Raw genomic sequence first — 13,354 nt, 5'->3', positions numbered from 1 at the left:
AGTCAGTATCAATCATCTATACTAATACCACCTTTGATATTTAATAACAAAGTAAGTATCAACATAAATCAGAATATGAATCAAAACAACATTTCACCATTAATACAAAACATAAACCGTTGATAAATCATTTATTTTATGATTATTAAAACAATTTAGAAACAACAGTTTAGATTGGAACCAATTATATTTCATGCCGTTCCTGATGATCAGTCACAAAACAGCACCGGTATCCCACAAACATACCATAAATATAGGTACTACCCGTATCCCGCAGCCATACGTTACCTATAGGGCGCCAAAAAGGCATATATTCGCCTAGAAAGATATTATAGTTGGACCGATATCTCGATCACCTACGCTGTAACCAGTAACCATTCCAATCTTAAAAACCTTTTTATTAAAAAGGAGTCGACTCAATCGACATCTTAAATAATTTTATTCCCCCATTAACTTGGGTATGAATACTTGCAACAAAATCATCATATTTTATAAATTCAGTAATTTGATAAGTAAAACATTTAACTATTCAGAACATAGAATAACAGAGGGTACTTGCATGATAAGCATTTTATTTCAGCGATATGTAAAACATTTATCTATTCTGAACCGAGAATAAGAAAACAATACTTGCATAATAAGATTCAAAACAAATATCACTTGACCAATAAGTGATGATATGGATACTTGCCTTTGGGTTTTTTGCAGTTAGTCATACTCGCAAAATCACAATCCCTCATTCTGACATCTCATGGCATCACCGTCTTTTCTTTCGACAATTCACTGATGTGCTGCTCCTGCGATTGCTAGAAGCCAGATATTCGATACCATTCCCTTTTACTCTTTATCCAACATCTGGTTCTGATCGTCTCGAGTGATACACATCTATAATTAAAAGATATAACTTTAATCGTCTAAACGATAATTACTCGATGAACTGCGCGTCAAAACCCTATCGTCTACCCATATGATAACCAACACATAAAGGAAACAGTCAAACACAAGACTCTTGACCCACGAACGCACGTAACTCACATAACACATAAGCACATAACTTACTTATCGCATAATTCATATCACACATGCCTCGGTTCGTCAAAAGGTTCGACTAGGTACGTTTAAAACTGAAATCGGGTTAAAATATGACTTTTTCGATAAATACGCAACTCTGAACTGACTTGCAAAAGAAGCAACCTTTTAAAACAAAAGGATTTTTGTCTCGAAAATATTTTTGATAGAAGCAGAATATTTTTCTGAGTGTAGGCGCGTTCGTTTCGTATTAAACGGACAAACGATTTATTTATTATGAATAAAATAAGAATAAATCAATTAATAATAATATTAATTGAATATTCAATACCTCTTTTATAATTTTAAAAGATCAAAATAACTTTAGAATATTATTTTGATCAATTATAAATAATTATACTTCATTCAACTATTTATAAATAAAATTAATCGATTAAATAAATTAATCGATCATTTAAATGAATAAATAATTAATCAAAATAAATTATAAGTAATTGAATCAAATTATGATTTTCGAATATAATAAAAGATAATAATTTGAAATTGAAATAAATATTTTAGAAAAACTTTCGAAATAACATCTTTGTAAAATGGACTTTTCCCGGGGTCATACCCTTTAAAATCAATCCCAAACAACACAATCCAACTGTACCCTAATAAAATCAATAAATTTAAAACACACAATAATTTATATTTGCACGTATAAACACGGCCAAAAGCGACTTCTACAACAATTTCTGAAATTTATGAAATAAATATATAAACACTAACATGCTATTATATACACAAGTACGAAGGCGGAATTTCGGAATCGTTACCCAAAATAAATTATGATCACCCCGAAGAGAATATCTGATGTCCGGAAAATTTCTCCAGAAAAATCTGAAATTAATATCCATAGACATATACACGCTGATATGCCATGTGGAGTAATCAACACCGTCAAACTCCTTTTTTATACCCCGAAAATAAATTAAAACAAAACAAATGCTCCGCAAATTTTCTTCTCAAAAACTCGCAATATATATACCTATGCGTAGGTATCCAAGCGCTGATCGTTTTCATATACAGAAATTTGAAATTTGGATAAAACGAATTTGTAAGATATGGATTTTTAAAAATTAAAAGTATAAAAATATATACGATAGAAGAGACACAAGAGAGATAGAGGGAGAAAGACTGACAGAGAAAAGGGGGGGGTGTTGGCGGGTGGGGGTGGCTTTTTGTGATGTATTTTTTGTTTGTTTTTTTAACAACCACGCATGGCAGGCAAGCTGAACAGCTGCCACGCGTACTTTCCCCAATTTGCAGCCCTAATTTTAACCCGGAATCTGATTTTAACAATACAATTCCGAGTAAAAATAAATCTGAAAATTACCTAAATAATTCTAAAATTCCCAGAATAATTAAAAACTTGTAAAATAATTTTTTTATAATTTTTAAAATATTTTTGAATTTAACATCAAACCCACATTTCGTGATTTACTAACACACTTGCGAGTGTACTAACTAAAAGATTACCGAAATACTTCTAAAATTCTCGGAAATTTTTTAAAAACTAATAAAATAATTTTTTCATAGTTTTAAAGTATTTTTGAAACGCAGATTAGACCTGCATTTTATGATTTAACTAACAAACGCGCGGGTAAATATTATCCAAAAATTTTCCGAAATAATTCTAAAATTCTCTAAATATTCAAAACTTAAGAAAATATGAGTTTCATGATTTTTGAAACATTCCGGAGTTTAATACTTAATTTACACTGATATATCAGATCCAAAAATAGATTACTTAGCCGCTAAGTAACTATAAAAATGATACAATTTAATACCAGATTTGGATAATTATCAAAACTGAGTTTCTTATAAAACGCCCTATGAGAAAATAATGTAAAAATATCTCATCTCTCGAGAATACGAGTTTTATTGATCTACCGAAATGATTATCGTATCGAAAATTTTGCGTCGGGACTCGTACGGGTCAAACCGTACTCGGGATCGAAAAAGTCAAAACACGAAAAATGTTCAGAATAATCAAATTAGGTTAGGAAGGAGTTTTTCAAGGAGTTTTCCGAAGAGTTCCGGGTTATACAAACGCAAAAAACGGTTGAAGTTGGATGATTTACGGCTTTATAAAATAGTTTTATAAATACTCTGGAAAATAATTAATAAATCCATAAATCATTATAAATTCATATAATAGTCCAAAAATTACCAGAAAATATCACAATTATCTATATTTTATTCTGGACATATTAAAATTACTATACTCAAAAAATATCATATATAAACATCCAGAACATCAACTCCAATTACCAGATAATTCCCTAAAATTTACCTAAAAATCACATCAACCATTTCAAATAATAAAAATAATAATATCTGAAAATATGGGCTATTACAATCTACCCCCTTATAAGGATTCCGTCCTTGGAATCAGCAGAAGAAAGCACTAAGGGTCTTGTTACCAACTTCTCAATCTTGCATATGCAACTTTTCTTAAAATTTCATATAAACTTGGATTCCTTGTGCCACACAGTTATCACAGGAGCTTCACTCCGCACCACTGTTCCATTCACATCCTATGACCAATTCCATAATAGAATCACTTGTACTGATCGAGAGAAAGAAGAATATAGAGAAAGATAGAGAGAAAGAAAAAGAAAGAGAGATAATGATAAATTGAGAGAGAAATAAGGAAACAGTGTGACTTCGTTATACGCCACTAATATTTTAATCGCATTGCAATCCACTGCCGCTATTGGTAATCCCATCACATAGTCTTATTTCAACTTGACCAATATAACTCAGCCCAACTTCATTGGCATACCTTCGAATATTTGAGATGATAAAATCATGGAATTCCAAAAAGAAAAGAATTTTATAACATAACGGGTGTCCTACCATTGTGGTTACCAAAAATCTGAATTTTTTGAGAAAGTATTGTTGAAATGAAAGAATAACTGAGAAATCAAAATGATCAAATGACTTGGTGTTGCGTGTCCAAATCAAGACACTACTAAAGGTTGTTAACCTTCATGTATCTACAACACACACAAGTGATGGCATCCCATCCAACTCCTATCACACAGACAGGTATACCTTGTGTCCCCTATAGTTAGGGTTGTTCTTCTCAGTCAGAATAAAATAATATAAGAGGAATTCAAACTCAAATTAATAAAACTAAAAAGATTTCAAAGCTGATATTTCTAGAGAAAAATGAAATCCATAAAACAAGATTCTGGCATAAAATGACTAAACGAGTGTTAGGGAATATATCCTCTAACAGATACCTCTTTTTGAGAGATGTCAAAAGAAGTTATAAAAAGAGAAGGTATTGCCAATGTCTTAATACATATCTTATATTTGAACTCTTTAGTTGACTCGTCATCCGATTCTAGACACTTCTCCATGTTCTGAGGATATCGATAATCTTCATCGTCGTCGAATCGTAATAGCCTCGGAAGATTCCACACTAGAAGTTCACAAATGCCAAGAGTTTTGTCCAGCTCAACACAACCATCTCAAACGAATACGCCTATCTTAGCATACTCATTGGTACTATATCCAATAGTCCAACATGAACTCGATATGAGCTCAAGCGTCCTCACATAGCTATATACACTCCTACACACTCTCGTTTCTATTACTATAACTTCAGCTCTGATACCAACCTGTAACGCCCCCAAATTCGGGGTCAAGGGATTTGGTCATCACTATGAAACCCCAATCCAAAATAACCTGTTAAATCAATAAACAAACGCCAGCGGAAGATATTTATCATCTATGACCCCAAACTAATCCAAGATCTTTTAAGGTTACAGTTCTAGAAACAAGAATTCCAAATTCCACAAACAAATTTTTCTCTTTCTTTTGCAACTCTTTTCAATAATTCCAAACCTTAAAACTTGACCCGCTAGTATAACTTCGAAAAGAAGTATACTAGGCCCAAGTACAATACACAACTATAATATAATATAATATAAATAACTTAACACAATAAAACTTACACTAGTCCGCAACCATGGACCAACCACCTTCCAAAAGCTTCTTCTTTGCTTCCTCGAATTACGCGGCTAAACAACGCAAGTTAATCCTCAACGGAGGTCAAATTTGAAAACAGGCTAGTATGAGTGAAAGAAATGCTCAGCAAGATCATTGTGATATATATGGTCTTTTTGATATAAAACCGACAACTGCATCAGAGCAGAACATTTAAAAATCATAATTGCTGAATCAGAAAATTTAGTTAAGGAATCCCACAATTGATTCCTCCTCAGTATACAAAATCCTTTTGGTATTTTTGAGCGAAAGGCTTCAGCAATACTTTGAATCTTGACGAGATTAAAACTCGTAAAACTGTGTTTACGGAAATATCGTAAACAACAATAACAAGAAACAATGATTATGGATTAAATCATAAACTTTATTCAAAACTGATCTCTTGATATTAATACTCAATTTGTTGTCATATCAAATTAGATATCAATACGAACTTTGATGCTCACAATATCCCATACTGAAGTCAGCATCAATCATCTATACTAATACCACCTTTGATATTTAACAACAAAGTAAGTATCATCATAAATCAGAATATGAATCAAAACTGCATTTCACCATTAATCCAAAACAGAAACCGTTGATAAATCATTTATTCTATAATTATCAAAACAATTTAGAAACAACAGTTTAGATTGGAACCAATAATATTTCATGTTGTTCCTGATGATCAGTCACGAAACAGCACCGGTATCCTGCAGACATACCATAAATATAGGTACTACCCATATCCCACATCCATACGGTACCTATAGGGCGCCAAAAAGGCATATATTCGCCTTGAAAGATATTACAGCTGGACCAATATCTCGATCACCTACGCTGTAACCAGTAACTATTCCAATATTAAAAACCTTTTTATTGAAAAAGAGCTGATTCAATCGACATCCTATATAATTTTATTCCCCCATTCACTTGAGTAGGAATACTTGCAACAAAATCATCTTTCTCAAAATCCAAAACATTTATAAATTCAGTAATTTGATAAGTAAAACATTTAACTATTCAGAATATAGAATAGCAGAGGGTACTTGCATGATAAGCATTTTATTTCAGCGATATGTAAAACATTTATCTATTCTGAACTGAGAATAGAAAAGCAATAATTTCATAATAGGATTCAAAACAAATATCACTTGAACAATAAGTGATGATATGGATACTTGCCTTTGGATTTTTAGCAGTTAGTCACACTCACAAAATTACAATCCCTCATTCTGACATCTCATGGCATCACCGTCTTTTCTTTCGACAATTCACTAATGTGCTGCTCCTGTGATTTCTAGAAGCCAGATATCCGATACCATTCCATTTTACTCTTTATCCAACATCTGGTGCTGATCTTCTCGAGTGATCCACATCTATAATTAAAAGATATAACTTTAATCGTCTAAACGATAATTACTCGATGAACTGCACGTCAAAACCCTATCGTCTACCCATACGATATCCCACACATAAAGGAAACAACAAACACAAGACTCTTGACCCACACACGCATGTAACTCACATAGCATGTAAGCATATAACTCACGTATCACATAATTCATATCACACGTGCCTCGATTCGTCAAAAGGTTCGACTAGGTACGTTTAAAACTGAAATTGGGTTAAAATATGACTTTTTCGATAAATACGCGACTCTGAACTGACTTGCAAAAGAAGTGACCTTTTAAAACAAAAGGATTTTTGTCTCAAAAATATTATTGATAGTAACAGAATATTTTTCTGAATTTTGGCGCGTTCGTTTCGTATTAAACGGACAAACGATCTATTTATTATGAATAAAATAAGAATAAATCAATTAACCATAATAGGAACATAATTCATAACTTGCTAGAAAACAAGTAAAACATGTATGAACTGGATATCAAAACTAGCACGCTCTGTAAAATAAAATGAATAGTAGTGTGTTGTGCATAAATACCAAAGTTCAATTTTTAGCATGTTATTTTCATTTTTAAATCTTCCGTTCCATTCCAGGAACCACAAAACCATTTGTCCCGTTACGGGGACCCAAGACCACTTGTTCCATTACTGGAACCTCAATCATTTGTTCCGTTACTGGGACCACAATCACTTGTTCCGTTACTAGAACCTCAAATCACAATCGGATATGTATTGGATGTTATCTAGGGATGACTGATCAGGCCTCCACATAAATTATCTAGGATAGTTGGTCGGGCTATCACACAAAATGTCTAGGAAAGCTGATCGGGTTTTCATACAAAATAACCGGATCCACAGAGACTAGCTAGGTCTCTGATTAACTATGCTGGACTAATCGGTTATGAATCGCGCGCAACCGAATTAGCCACTTACGCAATGTTATCCAATATCTGATTCGTTTTATCCAGTTTTCAAATCCACTTTTTCTGACTCTACTTCCTGCTGCTCTACTTCTTTCTCATCCTCAGCTTCTTCAGTCAATGCTTGAGTTTGTTCGGGATTCACAACCATTCCAGACCTCAAGGTGATTGCCTCTACTTGCTCCTTAACTTCCTTCCTTCCCGGCACTTCAGTGTCACTAGGTAGTGTCCCAGGCTGATGATTTAGCAAGGCATTGGCAATTTTCCCAATTTGATTTTCCAAAGTCTTGATAGAAACAACTTTGCTCTTGCACATTAGCTTCAACTTCTCTAATTCAGATTTTTCATTAGCTTGTTATAGCTGAAGTTGCCGTCTCGGTGCATATTGCGGTTGCTGAAAACCAGGAGGGTTGTACTGTTTAGCTGGATACTGCTGATAAGGCTGTTGAACCGCATTCTGAGCGTTGCTCCAACTGAAATTAGGGTGATTGCGATTGTTGGGATGATAAGTGGCTGGCACAGGTTGCTGCGAACGCTGAAAGTTGCTCACAAACTGAGCTAATTCACTAGAAATTGTGCACTGATCAGTCTCATGGGCACCAGCACAAAGCTCACAGACACTAGCGATTTGATTAACCCCAAGATTAGCCAAAGTGTCCACCTTCATCGTCAAAGCCTTAAGTTGGGCAGCTATAGAAGTTGCTGCATCCAACTCCAGAATTCCTGCTACCTTTCACTGAGTTAGTCTCTAGGAAGGATTCAATAAGTTCATAAGCTTTATCGTAGCTTTTAGCCCACAAGGCTCCTCCTAATGTTGCATCGAGCATGGGTCTAGACATAACACCCAATCCACTATAAAAATAGGTAATAATCATCCAATCAGGCATGCAATGGTGTGGGCACTTCCTTAGCATCTCCTTATATCGATCCCATGCCTCACACAGAGATTCTCCAGTTTGTTGAGCAAACTGAGTAAGAGCATTCCTGATTACAGCACTCTTCGCCATAGGGAAGAATTTAGTGAGAAATTTCTGATCAAGATCTTCCCAAGTGGTGATAGACCCTGCTGGTGGAGAATGTAACCATCACTTAGCTTTGTCCCTCAGAGAGAATGGGAAGAGTCACAGCTTGATAGCACCTTCAGTCACATCATTGAACTTGAACGTGTCGTAGATCTCGATGAAATCCCTGATATGCATGTTGGGGTCTTCAGTCGGAGAACCCCCAAACTGAACTAAATTTTATATCATCTGAATCGTGCTTGACTTGTCTCGAAAGTGTTAGCCCTGATGGCTGGCCTGATGATGCTTGACTAAATGTCATTGATCTTAGGCTGAGAATAGTCCATCAAAGCCTTAGGATTTTCTGCTTGATCACCCATCTCTACTAAAACTGGTTCCTCGACTTTCTCTTCTTCTTTTACCTTATTTTCTTCTTCAAAAACTTCCTTTCGAACCACCACAACTTCTTCCTCGGCTTTATCTAGTGTTCTCTTACGAGTACGTGTACGCGTATGCATACACCCTCGTTAGAGTACCTGAAATAAGACAAGTAAACAAATAAGTAACAATGTCCGAGTCAATGAACTTTAACGACCACTGATGGAAATTACATAAACTAAAAATTAACACTGTAGTCCCCGACAGCGGCGCTAAAAACTTGTTAGTCGCTAAACACGCGCTAATAATACACGCAAGTATACGCATTCGTAAGTAATATAGAATCTTTTCTAGTTCATTCCCACAGAGACTGTCTTGGTTAAGAAATTAATTTATGCACTTAAGAAACAATGTATGGTTATTATACAATGCTAAGACGATAATAAATTGAGGTTGTTTATTACTAAGAATTAAACTAACAATTATAACTAAGAAAGTAAGAATGATTAAATTAATATATATGACAAACATAAAATTCAAACTTCATTAAATACTTCATTCAATAGCCTTATTATTCTTAACCTTAGCATGTAATGGTGATGACACTAATCAGATAACACGAAACTGATAAATGCCAACTTTTGTTGCACGATTACCATACTACCAGACATCCAAAAAAGAGATAGAAGATGAATAGACACCAATTATATTGAGACCCTATATTTCTATATAATTTGACAAAATAATGGTTTAAGCACAAGTTATCTATCTTGATTACATAGGGCACGTGAGATGGTTAAAATTACCTACGAATCATGCATAACAATAACACATGAACCTATGCTAGCATGGCGAGTTCTAAATCCTTAAATTCACTGTCGCTTCATTAAAGATGAACTCACTATCTAATAAGTTCACGACGCTCATAAGACGAATACGCACAACCAATACTAGGCTATCATACAATCACCATACACTAAGGCATCGAAATAAATTAACTAAAGAAATCCATAAATAAATCCGTTAGAACCCCACGATAACGATTAGCCCATAATCGGACACATCATCAACGTGGGTTCCGATGAAAGCATGGTATAAGAAACGTAGTCTTTATAACAAAAAATCAAAACCAAGTATGAAACAAGAGTAAGGTTCACAAATAAGAAAACTAGCATCCAAGTTACAACTTAAAATAAAGATTCACAAGTAAAAATTAGATCTTCTTCGTTTTCATTGAATCCATGCTAAAACGGTCTTCTTACAACTCTCCTTGCACTCTGGTACGTCTCTCTCTTAAAAACGTCCTTTATTTGAAATAGCAGCCCCATGCAATCTAGAAGTCCTTCAATTGTTTTTAGAATAGAGTCAGGATTCTATGAATTCGCAAAGGCGCGGCCGCGCGCTATCACAGCACGGGCGCGCTGCCTTTCTGACATCTTGGCGCGGTCGCGCGCTTGACCAGCGCGGGCACGCCGTACTTCTGGAAAAACTTCAAATTTTTTTATTTTTCTTTGCTGCTTCGAGCCGGCTTTCCATGAGCTTTTATTCCAACACCACCTTGAAACCAAATTAGTACCAAAATAATGCTAATTCACCTGATTACCTAGATAATGCCTGAAATGCAAAAACACTAAAAAACACGTTAAAACACTTAACAACTTGAGTACAAACGCATCAATTTAAAGCTTATTAGAGCATTATAAAGTGTCATAAATTCTACTCAACAGTGTTGGAGATTCTTTTTGGCTTCGGCGTCTTAGGCTTGTGCACTTAAATTTTGAAGGCTTAAATTCACTATCTAAGATGCACATGGTGAAAGGCTTGCCTCACATCAATCATCCAAATCAAATTTGTGAAGGATGTCTATTCAGAAAGCAATCAAGAAGGAGTTTTCCAAAGGAATCCATGATAAGAGCAAATGAGCCGCTTGAACTTATTCACTCGGATGTATGTGGACCTTTTAATCCTCCTTCTTTTAGTAAAACCCGTTATTTCTTATTATTTATTGATGATTTTAGTCTCAAGACATGGGTGTACTTTCTCAAAGAGAAGTCTCAAGTGTTTGAATGCTTTTAAAAAATCAAAGTCCAAGTTGAAAAGGAAAGCAAATATCAAATAAAAGCAATTCATTCTGATCGAGGAGGCGAATTTAATTCAAACAATTTCCTAAAATTCTGTGAAGATCATGGAATAAGAAGACCCGCAACGGTGCCAAGATCACCTCAACAAAATGGAGTTGCGGAAAGAAAAAAATAGAAGTATTATTAACATGTCTCGAAGCATGCTAAATAGCAAAAATATGCCTAAGGAATTTTGGTCTGAAGCGGTAGATTGTACCGTTTAATTGTCAAATCGATGTCCAACAAGAAGTGTCAAAGACATGACTCTACAACAAGCATGGAAAAGAAAAAGACCATCTATTACTAACTTAAGAATTTTTGGAAGCATATCTTATGCACATGTCGATGATGAGTTACGAACAAATTTGGATTATAAAAGTGAGAAGTATGTCTTTGTTGGCTATGATGGAAGAGCAAAAGGGTACAAACTTTACAACCCCATAAATGGAAAAATTGTTATTAGTAGAGATGTTATGTTTTTGATGAAGAAAGCTTATGGGATTGGAGCAATGCACAAGAAGATTATAATTTCTTCCCATTTGTTGATGAAAAAGATATTGAAGAAAATTATGGACAACATATCACTCCTCCCACATCACCATGAGCAACAAGTTGTGATGGAAAAACAACTTCCTCATCTTCTTCAAGTGATAGTGATGAGACACCACCATGAAATTGTAGAAGTATTCAAGAAATTTATGATGAAATAGATGAGGTTCCCGCCATTTCTGACTTAACTCTACTTTGTCTTCTAGCGGAAACTGAACCAATAATCTTCAAAGAAGCCATACAAGATGAAGGTCGAAGAAAGCAATGGACGAGGAGATTGAATCTATCAAGAAGAATATCACATGGAAGTTAGCAACACTTCCTAAAAGGAAAAAAACTATTATTGTGAAGTGGGTATATAAGATGAAAAAAATGCCCAAGGCATGGTTGAGAAATACAAGGCAAGATTGATGGCAAAGGGGTTACAATCAAAGAAATGGAGTAGATTATGACAAAGTATTTGCACCGGTTGAAAGAATAGAGACTATAAGGCTAATAATCTCGTTGGCGGCACAAAATGGATGGAAAATTCATCAAATGGATGTAAAATCTGCCTTTTTGAATGGTGTTCTTGAAGAAACTGTGTATATGGAGCAACCATTGGGATACATCATGAAAGGACAAGAAGGAAAAATATTAAAGTTAAAGAAGGCCCTATATGAATTGAAACAAGCTGCAAAGGCTTGGAATAGTAGACTTGAAAAATACTTTCAATCTCAAGGATTTCACAAGTGTCCCCACGAACATGCTCTATATGCCAAGGTTACAAAAAATGGAGAATTTCTTCCTGTGTGCTTGTATGCGGATGATTTAATATTTATGGGAAATAGTCCAAGTATGTTTGAGAAATTTAAGAAAGACATGGCAAGAGAATTTGAGATGACCGACATTGGGCCTATGTCTTACTATCTTGGCATTGAAGTGAAGCAAATGAATGATGGAATACAAATATCACAAGGAAGCTATACAAGGGAGGTTTTGAAGAAGTTCAGGATGGAAAATGGTCAAGCCGTTAGCACCCTCAAATTTTGAAGAAGGTGAGAAGGTGGATCCCACTTACTTCAAAAGTCTTGTGGGAAGTTTGAGATAATTGACATGCACGAGGCCCGACATATTTTATAGTGTTGGACTTGTTAGTCGCTACATGGAGACTCCAACAACAACACACTTGAATGCGACCAAGAGGATTCTACATTATCTTAAAGGTACGATGGATTATGGGTTATTTTATCATTGTTCTAATGAGTTCAAACTTGTTGGTTATTATGATAGTGATTGGGCCGGTGATATTGATGAACGAAAGAGTACCACCAGATATGTGTTCTTCATGGGTGATACATCTTTTTCATGGAGTTCAAAAAAGCAACCCATTGCTACTTTATTTACTTGTAAAGTGGAATATGTGGCGGCATGCTCTTGTGTTTGTCAAGCTATATGGTTAAGGAAAGTTTTGGAGGAGCTCAACATGCCACAAAATGAGTTTATAGAAATATTGGTCGATAACAAGTCGGCTATAGCTTTGGCAAAAAATCCGGTATTTCATGAACGTAGAAAGCATATTGACATAAAATATCATTATATTCGAGAGTGCATTGCAAGAAATTAAGTGGAGATCAACTATGTGAAGTCCCAAGATCAAATAGGTGATATCTTTACAAATTTTGGAGCATAATTGGGATTGTCAAAATTAAGGGATGGTGTTAAATATAAAATAAAATTTTGACTTAAAATAATAGAAGTGTATGGACTATTCTAGAGTATTCTTGATTTTATATGTATTAGTCTTGTTATTCCCAATCAATTCAACAAAAATTACAGAAGGGGGGTGAATGTAATTCTGGCTTCTTTTTCTGATTTTAAGAATGTTCTTACCTAATATATAACTGTGTTTGATTTTGCAATAAGT

General features: G+C 34.6%; 1 non-coding gene across 1 annotated transcript; it reads left to right on the top strand.

The window, feature by feature from the left end:
• Window positions 1-8,285: 8,285 nt before the first annotated feature.
• Window positions 8,286-8,392, top strand: LOC141670187 (small nucleolar RNA R71). Its single transcript, XR_012554429.1, has one exon. It is a non-coding gene; the product is annotated as a small nucleolar RNA R71 (small nucleolar RNA).
• The last annotated feature ends 4,962 nt before the right edge of the window (window positions 8,393-13,354 follow it).

Source organism: Apium graveolens, chromosome 6 (assembly GCF_009905375.1).
Source record: "Apium graveolens cultivar Ventura chromosome 6, ASM990537v1, whole genome shotgun sequence".
NCBI lineage: Eukaryota > Viridiplantae > Streptophyta > Magnoliopsida > Apiales > Apiaceae > Apium > Apium graveolens.
Note: the sequence above shows the minus strand (reverse complement) of the source record. Positions and strands in the feature narration are given on the sequence as shown.